At 31.8% G+C, this 9,146-nt stretch overlaps 1 long non-coding RNA gene across 1 annotated transcript; it reads left to right on the top strand.

Moving 5' to 3' along the window:
• LOC120083692 lies at positions 1-6,906 on the top strand. The gene is made up of 3 exons (XR_005483499.1): positions 1-56; positions 4,331-5,010; positions 6,381-6,906. It is a non-coding gene; the product is annotated as an uncharacterized LOC120083692 (long non-coding RNA).
• The last annotated feature ends 2,240 nt before the right edge of the window (positions 6,907-9,146 follow it).

Below are 9,146 nucleotides of genomic sequence, written 5' to 3' on the forward strand. Positions count from 1 at the left end.
ACTATCAATTTAGAAATTCCCTACCCCATAAAAGGGGTAATCACATTACTTATTAGGTACGTCTCACAACCTTTTTAGTAATTACTGTGTAGCATCCTTTAATTTACCATTTATCTTGCATCTATAAATAAGACTAACGATTAAGTATTTTACAATTTTTCTCTCTCTTTATTTACACAACTAAATTACTTTTTTCTAATAAAAAATTAAATTATAGAAATATGAAAGATGTCAAAAATATGTTGTTATCATCTATTTTGTGACTTTTATTTAGTAAAAATTACTATATGCATGATATTTTTTCCTTAAATGGTTTAGATTAGTTAGAATGATCAAATATAAGTCCTATAATGTTCTACGTATATTTTTACTAGTTTAGGCTGATTTTATAACCTTTTACCATTGATTTTAATTATTATACAAATTTTATTTTAATGCGACCGCATCAAAATCTTAATTTCCCATATTCCTGCCTAGTCATTCTAGTTGCTATTTACCTAGTCCTCAACCATCCTTCAGCACCAAAATTGATGATAAAGTTGTTCAGAACATGTAATTCTGCCATTCTTCAACCCATTTGAGCCTACAAAAGGATAGGAAGTTTCTCTTTTTAAGAATCCATAGCCCATCAATGAAATTCATCCCTCTTTGGACGAAATCTCACATTCCCAATAAAAAAAGTTTGAAAAACGAAAGTTTCTCTAAAGTTTGAGAGATCTAGGTCATTCTTACCTCGTGAAAACATGTGAAGTGATAAGATTCATCCTAGAGAGAGGATAATCATCCAAGAGAAGGATTAGGAGAGTGAGAGATTGCCACAAGACATCATTGCATTGTATTTTTGAGCATTTCATTCAGTTTCTCTTTGCATTTGTTTATCTTTATTTCTTTCATCCGTTGAACATTTTTCTTATAATCATGATTTATGATCTAATGACATCTATTCATTTTTTTTTAATCATGAGCTAATTCTTTAAGAGGATCAGTTATGTGAATATCTTAGGCTTTATGGTTTGATTATTGCTTATGCTTCATACCTCTTTGATTTATGCATTTCCTTTCTTGAGTTTATGGGAAAATATTGTTAAGTTAAACTGATTGCTTAATTTAGCAATCTAGTGGAGTTTTCATGTTGAGAAGATTAGAATATAAATTGATATCACAAAGCGATAAGGGACTAATACCACTGAAATATGACTATCACGTTGCCTTAGAAATAAAAGACACCATAAGATAAAGAAATTGCATGGGAATTTATCTAAAATCCAGCCAACCATAGAAATATTGGTTTTAGCTACTTAGGGCTCCTAAAGGAACTTGATACAAGACTGAATAGGAGAAGTTTTCTATCCATGACTATTTCACTACCCAGGTATAATGCAGTTGTATTGCCTAAGGCACACTGCCTTTTGGTCGAAACATAATTGTATCATTGTTCAACACTTTTGTTTACTTTCTTTATCATCATTTAACCTCAAAATCACTTATTTATTGGTTATCTCTTGGTTTGCATCAAAAAACACATTTTTTTTTTTAAAAAAATTGAATTGCATAAATAGTCTCGTGGGATTCGACTCTTTCTATACTTCAATATTTATTATTTCATCGATAGTATATGCTTGCACTTTGACCATATTTATTTTCATTTTTATCACTCACACATTTGGTCGATCAAAATACCTTTAAACTTTAAGAAGTTTTAAAAATACCTTTAAGCATTAAAAAAAAAATTGAAAAGTACTCTTACATTAGTTTTGGATGGAAATCGTTATTGTTTAAAAGTTACCTTGGACTTTCAAATTAAAAAATACCACTAAACTATAATAATAATAATAAATACTTTATGTTAGTATATGAACTAAAATCGTCGGTACCTTGTTACAAAAATGCCTTTGAACTTTTCAAAAGGTTCATTAGTATCCTTAACATTTCCAAATATATATATATACACCCCATTACAACATCTTTTTTTTTTTTTTTTTTTTCATTTTTACTCTCTCTCATGCTTTAATATATGACCTAACACTTCTTTATTTTCTCTCTTTTAATTTTTCTCCTCTTCTTCAATAACCTATTACTCCCTTTCTTCATTTCTCCTTTCCCTTAATTCTATTTTTCTTACCGATTTTATTGCTCCATGTTAGTTGCTTGACCTTTGTTTATCTTAAAAAAAAAAAAAAACTACCCCTTAAATTAAGGTATATACACTAACAAAAAGATAAAAGAATAGAGGAACATGCACCAAGGGACCTTATGATTTAAGGGTTGTTTAGGAGGCTGGAATGTAATCAGGATTATTGGAAACCAAATGAGTGTTGAAATACGTGACATATCAAGGGCAGAACGGAAATGGGATCGTGAAGCATGAAAACAGTGGGAAAGAGGGTCAAGTTGAAAAATTGTGGGAATGGAATGAGTTTGTTATTACAAGTCAAACCCAAAACGCCCAATCCAAACATGAGTTTTTTTTATTACATTCAATTCTAAAGCCATCAAAGTCCAGCAAAACAAATAGGCCCTAAATGTTCTAATAAGGTTATATCTTAGTAGTTGAATGTGTGTTAATACATCATTTGAATTTAATACAAAAAAGAAAAGAAAAAGAGACGTGTGTTGAGAATTTAAGGCACATCAAGATTTTGATCATAATTTTGAGGACAACGAGTAAAAGGGAAAGGAAAGATAAAATGTTCATTGCCCAAATTATAGTGATGAAGACTTTATTGATCATTTTTCTGACATAAATTAGTCAATTTATTTTGATTAGTAAAGAAGATTCAAATTGATTGAAGATGATATTTCTTTGTCGGTCATTTTTGTATTATATTTGATTTTGGAATTTTGTGATGTTGGGTTTTATGTCCTAAAACACGTAGATAGTAAATGTATTAATTAACTGTCATCAATAAAGAGTTATAGATGTTAATTCAATAAAAGTTATTGTTTGTATTATTGTCTAATTTATCTTAATAAACCTAAATCCAATAAACTAATATCCAAGATTATCTTATGAGTCTTGAAATGTATGTGGAGACATACAGGGATCAATGTTCAAGATACAGCTAAAAGGGTCTATAGTATAGGGATAAAGTTAAGTACCTTATCCTCGTAACCCTATGGATACGACCCACTTTGTATTTGATACAAACATAACGATCCAACGAGTTCGTGTAGGTGACACGCGAGTGAGGGTATCCTATGCAATAAGTTTTCATATGACTGGACCACGAAATAGTAACCAATAGATGTAACACCGTTGACTAGTTAGGTTCCTATTTCAATAGGATGACCTGGGCGACTTAGTCTTAGTCTTGAATATATTATGAACTACTGTTCAGGAGGGATTGTCCTTTGACTTGTATGGGTGAAGGTGGACAGATCTCCGACCCAATATGCCTACCATTTTGGGGACATGACCGAGTGGTGAGCTAGGAACATAATAATACAAGATGGAATTCATTCCTTCCTACCTTAAGGGTAAGTAGATGAGTTCCCTTAAGTGATGTCTCCGAGACTTGAACAAAGAGCTCTACCCTTTCATTAGCCCGAGAGGGGTTTCTGTTTGTTGGTTAGACCATAAATAGGTTGTTCATTAGAGGAGCACTGGTGCTTAAGGAGTCAGAGATAACCCAAGGGTAAAATGGTAATTTGACCCAGTTGGAGTTACGAACACTCTGAAGGATTAATGTGCTCGTATTGGTCTATATCCGTGAACACATTAATATATCTATAGTGAGAAGAGTGTAGTTGTGGGCCTTTAGTAGAGTGTACCCACAGTTAACGAATATTGATTGATTTGGTTAATGAGTATAGCCAATTAATTTCATATCGTTGGAGCTTCTGATCAACAAGTCCATCAGGTCCCTTCGTTAGTTCACTAGAGGATACTTAAGAGAGATAATTTGAATTGTTCAAATTAATTTAAGGAAACTATATATTAATGTGATTAATACATAATTAATTATAGATATGATCTACAATTAATCTGGAGAACAATATTTGAATAAGATGCAAATTAATTAATTCAAGTGAATTAGATTCACAAAAAATTAATTAATAGAGAGACTTTGCACATATGCATGGGATGTATATGATAATTAAATATATACATTAAATTGGATTTAATGTATAAATAGTTATTTAATGATTGTGAAAATTAAAATTAAATAAGTGTTATTTAATTGTGAAAATTAAATAAGTGTTATTTAAATAGGCCAATTGATTCTCTATACTCTCCAAAACCTTATTCTCCTCTCCCTCTCCCAATAGTTGAATACCACATATCCCTCTATTGGAATCCCATAGAATAATGAGGCAACTTTCGTGGTAGTGTTTGAGATTGCTCAAGGAGTTGTTCGTGATGAAGACCGTTTGGAGATCCATTCGTTGGAACCTTAGAGAGGATTGTTTGTGGCACTTGGGGAACCTGCAAAGGTAAGAATCGTTCTAACCTTTTCCCCAATAGCATGCTAGTTTATGTGTATATCTATTTCCTCTAGTACAACGATTTTATTTAATATAAAAATCGATTTGCGAGATACAAGGTATTCTAATACAATGCTTCCGCTGCGGGATTTGATCCCTTCAATTGGTATCAGAGCCAATTCCTTGCATCTTCGTTCTGCGTGTTTTTCGAAACAAAATCATCTAGAAGTGGATTTTTTCATATTCTACATCATGAATGTTTAAAAGTTGGTTTTCAAAATTGGATGTTTTTTTTTTGCTCTAGATTACTTTTTAATTTGATTAAATTTGTAAGGGCCCGTTGTATTTTTATGCAATTTAATTCATGCTTCGAGTCTGTAAGTCTGTTTCGATCGATAGAGCAATAGTTGCTGAAGAGATTGAGATCAAAAGAAGGTGTTCGGGGCAAGTTTAGAGTCGAAAACGAGGAGGACAACAACAATCTGCCACTCAGTGTTGCGATGCTGCTATCATTTAGGGACAAGACCAAGTAGAAGCTAGGAACATAACTACACAAGATAGAATTCGCTCATTCTCATCTTGAAGGTAAGTAAATGTATTGTTCCCTTAACCACTGACTCTGGAACTTGAACAATGAGGCCTCACCCTCTCATTGGCCCAAGAGGGATTTAGTTTATGGTCGGACTATAAACAGATTATTCATTAGAGGATCAGTAATACTTAAGGATTAAGAAGCAACTACAGGTGTAAAACGATAATTTGACCCAGCTATAGTTACAAACAACTTGTAAAGAATTAATTTATAATTGTAGGTCCATTAAGTCCCTCTACTAGCTCACGATGGGTTGAACAAGGATTTTAGTATTGAAAGAGTTTGAAATGTTCAAATTTTTTAAGGGAATTTATGTTAATTGTATATGATGTAATTAATATCATGTATATAGATACATTATAATATAAAGTTAATTTTAAATTAGATCCAAATTTAGACTATATAATAAAAGAATATAAATATTTAAATAAGATTCAAATATTAAATTAATAAGAATTGAATTTGTATTAAATCTATAGGTTAAAATTAATGTGAATGAGATTCATATTAAAACTATAGATTATGAGAGAATATGTATATTAGAATATGATTTATATATACATTAAATTAAATCTATGATATTTAATAAATGAATTAATTAAATTAGATTTAATCAATTAATATTTAATTAAATTAAATTTATTTAATCAAATTAAATAACTCCCCTAAAGTTGTTGGGGAGAGGAGTTGTAATTCCCTTCACGTATTTTATCTATGCTTTAGGTGAAAGACAATATAAGAGACCTCACATTTTCCTTTCTTAAAGAAAGACTCTCCAAATAGTTAGTGCTCTTTGTAAAAAGTTTGAAACCATTCCTTTTTATTACAAGAGGTTCCCACAAGCCTTCCTTGTCCAAGAGAATAGCAGACAAGATCATTTAGTGGTGTCCAGTTTATGATCGGAAAAAGACTTGAAGAAGAGGTTTTCAAAGAAATTAGTTCTTCCCCTTGACAATCCTATAGAAAAGCATGCTTAATCTAGACGTTTGTCTCTATTCTGTGAATTTATTCTTTAAACTAAATTGAGGCAAAGCAATCATACGCTTCCGCATGGGATTCGATCCCTTCAATTTTATGCTTTAACTTAATCTTTTGGTTTAATGTTCGGTTGCTAAGAAAATTGGGGTAATAATTTGACAAACGAGACAAAAACGAGAGCATTTATACGAAGAAAAAAAAAATGAAGGTATCCATATATGCTTCTTTAAAATTTATTCTTTTCTAACTCAAGATTAACTTTAAAGAAATTGACTATACTAATGATAGAAGCTATCATTTTGATAGGTTTTTAAAAGATGTATATTTTCTATGATAATTTCCCCAAAATTGTGCTGATTATCTGCTGTAAATACTAATTTTGTAGGTAAAATGGTCCCCGAGGCATTTAGGAATTATTACAAGAAAATCGGGCCAAAAAGATTAAAAAAAATGACCAAGAAAATCAACAAATTGAAGAGAATCAAGTAATTACCCAGAATGCTATCGAGTAAGGTTGTTGAGCTATCGAGCATCGAGTATTTAACAGAATACTATCGTGTATAATCGAATAAGGACTGTCGAGTAATCAGCTATCGAGCCATCAAGTATCATCAAATATCATCGAGTATTCAAGTATCGAGTCATCAAGTTCCTTCTTATTCATTTTTCATTGAGTAAAATCTATCAAGTAAAGGACATCCAGCATCGTGCATCAAGTATTGCATTATTGTGCATCGAGGATCGAGTATGAAACAGAAAACTCACTTTTTGAACTATAGAAAACTCAATGCGTTCATTCTTTTTTCCGGATCTTGACGCCATTCATCCTCGCGCCTCACGATGTTATGTTGCTGGTATAAATAAGTTCAGTTTTTCAACAAAACAGAGACCAGATTTCATTTGTCAAAAAAGGAGAAACCCATTATAGAGAAAGAAACTTCGGAAGAGAAGAGAAGCTCATTTTTTAGAGAGAGATTTCGAATTTCTAAGAGCAATTCTTGTAATTTTTTGTGAGATTCATTTGTTTGTATTCAGACTTTGTATCAATATGCAACTATCAATAGATTGCTTGAACAATTTCATCATCGATGAGTAGATAATTCTTTTTCTTGGGGAATTATGTAAATTGAAATTTTCTTGAGATTTTTTCTTGAATTTTCTTTCCTGTAATTACTTTCTTTTGAATGTTCTTGCTGAGATTTAGAATAAAAATCGATTAAGATTGAATTGATGACTCAAGATTAATCAATTTTTGTATGCAAAAATTACATATTTCTATAACAAAATGGTAATTATGGTTGCAAGAATTAGTAGTCTTGATAGAAAATGTGGACTTCTTTTCCTCTTTTTTTAAAGAATCTATTAATTAAGAACACTCATGCAATCAATCTTGAATTTTCAGTCTTTTGATTTGAAGATTGGAATAGTTAAGAAAACCCATGAGTTTAATGCAATTTAGGGATGAATTGTAAAATATTTTTAGGAAGCAATTAAGACCAAGATTAGGGTTAATTGTGAAATTTGCTAATTAGGGCATTAGAAATTTATTCTTAATGAACTATTGAATAATCTAATTGTACGATTCTTTGTTAAGTCAATGATAGAATTTCCTAGTTTACATAAAATCCCCAAGATTTCATTTCAATCGAATCTTATCTCACAATCTCTCTTATTTCTATCATCAATAAATTTTCTATATCAATTCTTTTCTTTTTTTTCCTCAGTTAGTTTTTAGTTCTTAAAAAAAAAAACGCCATTTAATCTTTTGCATTTTTGAATTCAAGTAGTCTATTTTAGGCCAATTAATTGTGATTCTCTTGGGATCGACCTCTTACTTCCACTATTACCACGTGTTAGTTCTAGTTGTAGTTAGAGTATTATAAATTTCATTTGTTTTGGATAAGATAGAATTATTGATAACAAGTTCGCACAAAACAAATTGACGTCGTTGCTGGGGAACTGAGCAATTGGCCTTTTAGAATTTTTAATTTCCTTTTAAAAAAAATAATAATAAAACAAAAAAATAATAGGTTTTAAGCTTTCCTTTTGTGTAGACTTGCTCCTCTCGGAGTTTACTTTGTGATTTGATTATAGATATCGACCACGAGGAGAGAAGATTATGAAGGGAAAGTGTAAGAAGAGAGCGAAAAGAATTTGAAGAGTTGGACGAAGAAGAAGAACAACCACAACCAAACATCATGGGCGAAGCAAGGGAACAAACCTTGCAGGAATTAGCGGAACCAGATTATAATTAACAACCTTTTTGCATCGTGTACCTGGAGACAACTGTCCTATTTGAACTTAAACTGGGGTTAGTACATCTACTTCCTTTTTTATAGAGGACAAACCGACAAAGACCCTCACAAGCACATGAAGGAGTTCTACCTTGTTTGTGATGGAATGCGTCTGCATGGAGTGTCACAAGAGCACCTCAACCTTAAAGACTTCGCTTTCTCTTTGAAGGATGTGGCTAAGGATTAACTATACTACCTACCGACGGGTTCTATTACTACGTGGAATCGGTTAAAAAAGAAATTTTTAGAAAAATTCTTTTTGGCATAAAATTCTTTCCGACATCAAAGGTCCATAACATAAAAAAAGAAATTTATGGAATTAAACAAAATTTAGGAGAGTATTTGTTTGAATATTGGGAAAAATACAAACAGTTATATGTATCTTTTCCACACCATTAAATTTCTGAGCAATATCTAATATAATATTTCTATTCAGGTTTACTCCCGTCCAAGGGAAGCAATATAGATGCGGCCGATGGTGGCGCTCTAGCAGAAAAAACACCGACCGAAGCAAGCCAACTCATATCAACCATGGCGGAGAATTCCCAGAATTTTGGGACAAGGACTCTTGATAACTTTGTTGTTCAATCTAGTGAAGTAAATGACTTGAGATCACAAGTATCTAATCTAGTTTCTATTTTTACTCAAGTAGCCCAAGGAGGTCTTCCTAAAGTCAAACTGTGTGGGGGCGTGTGGATTAGTCAAGCACACTTCCGAGGCTTTCCCACAAGCCCAAGTCAATGCCATTGGTGAATTTCAAAGAAAATACGACCTCCATGGGCAAACTTATAACCAGGGATGGAAAGATCATCCCAATTTCAAGTGGGGATCTCAAGGGTAATTTGAGAACTGAAACC

Source organism: Benincasa hispida, chromosome 8 (genome assembly GCF_009727055.1).
Source record: "Benincasa hispida cultivar B227 chromosome 8, ASM972705v1, whole genome shotgun sequence".
Classification (NCBI taxonomy): domain Eukaryota; kingdom Viridiplantae; phylum Streptophyta; class Magnoliopsida; order Cucurbitales; family Cucurbitaceae; genus Benincasa; species Benincasa hispida.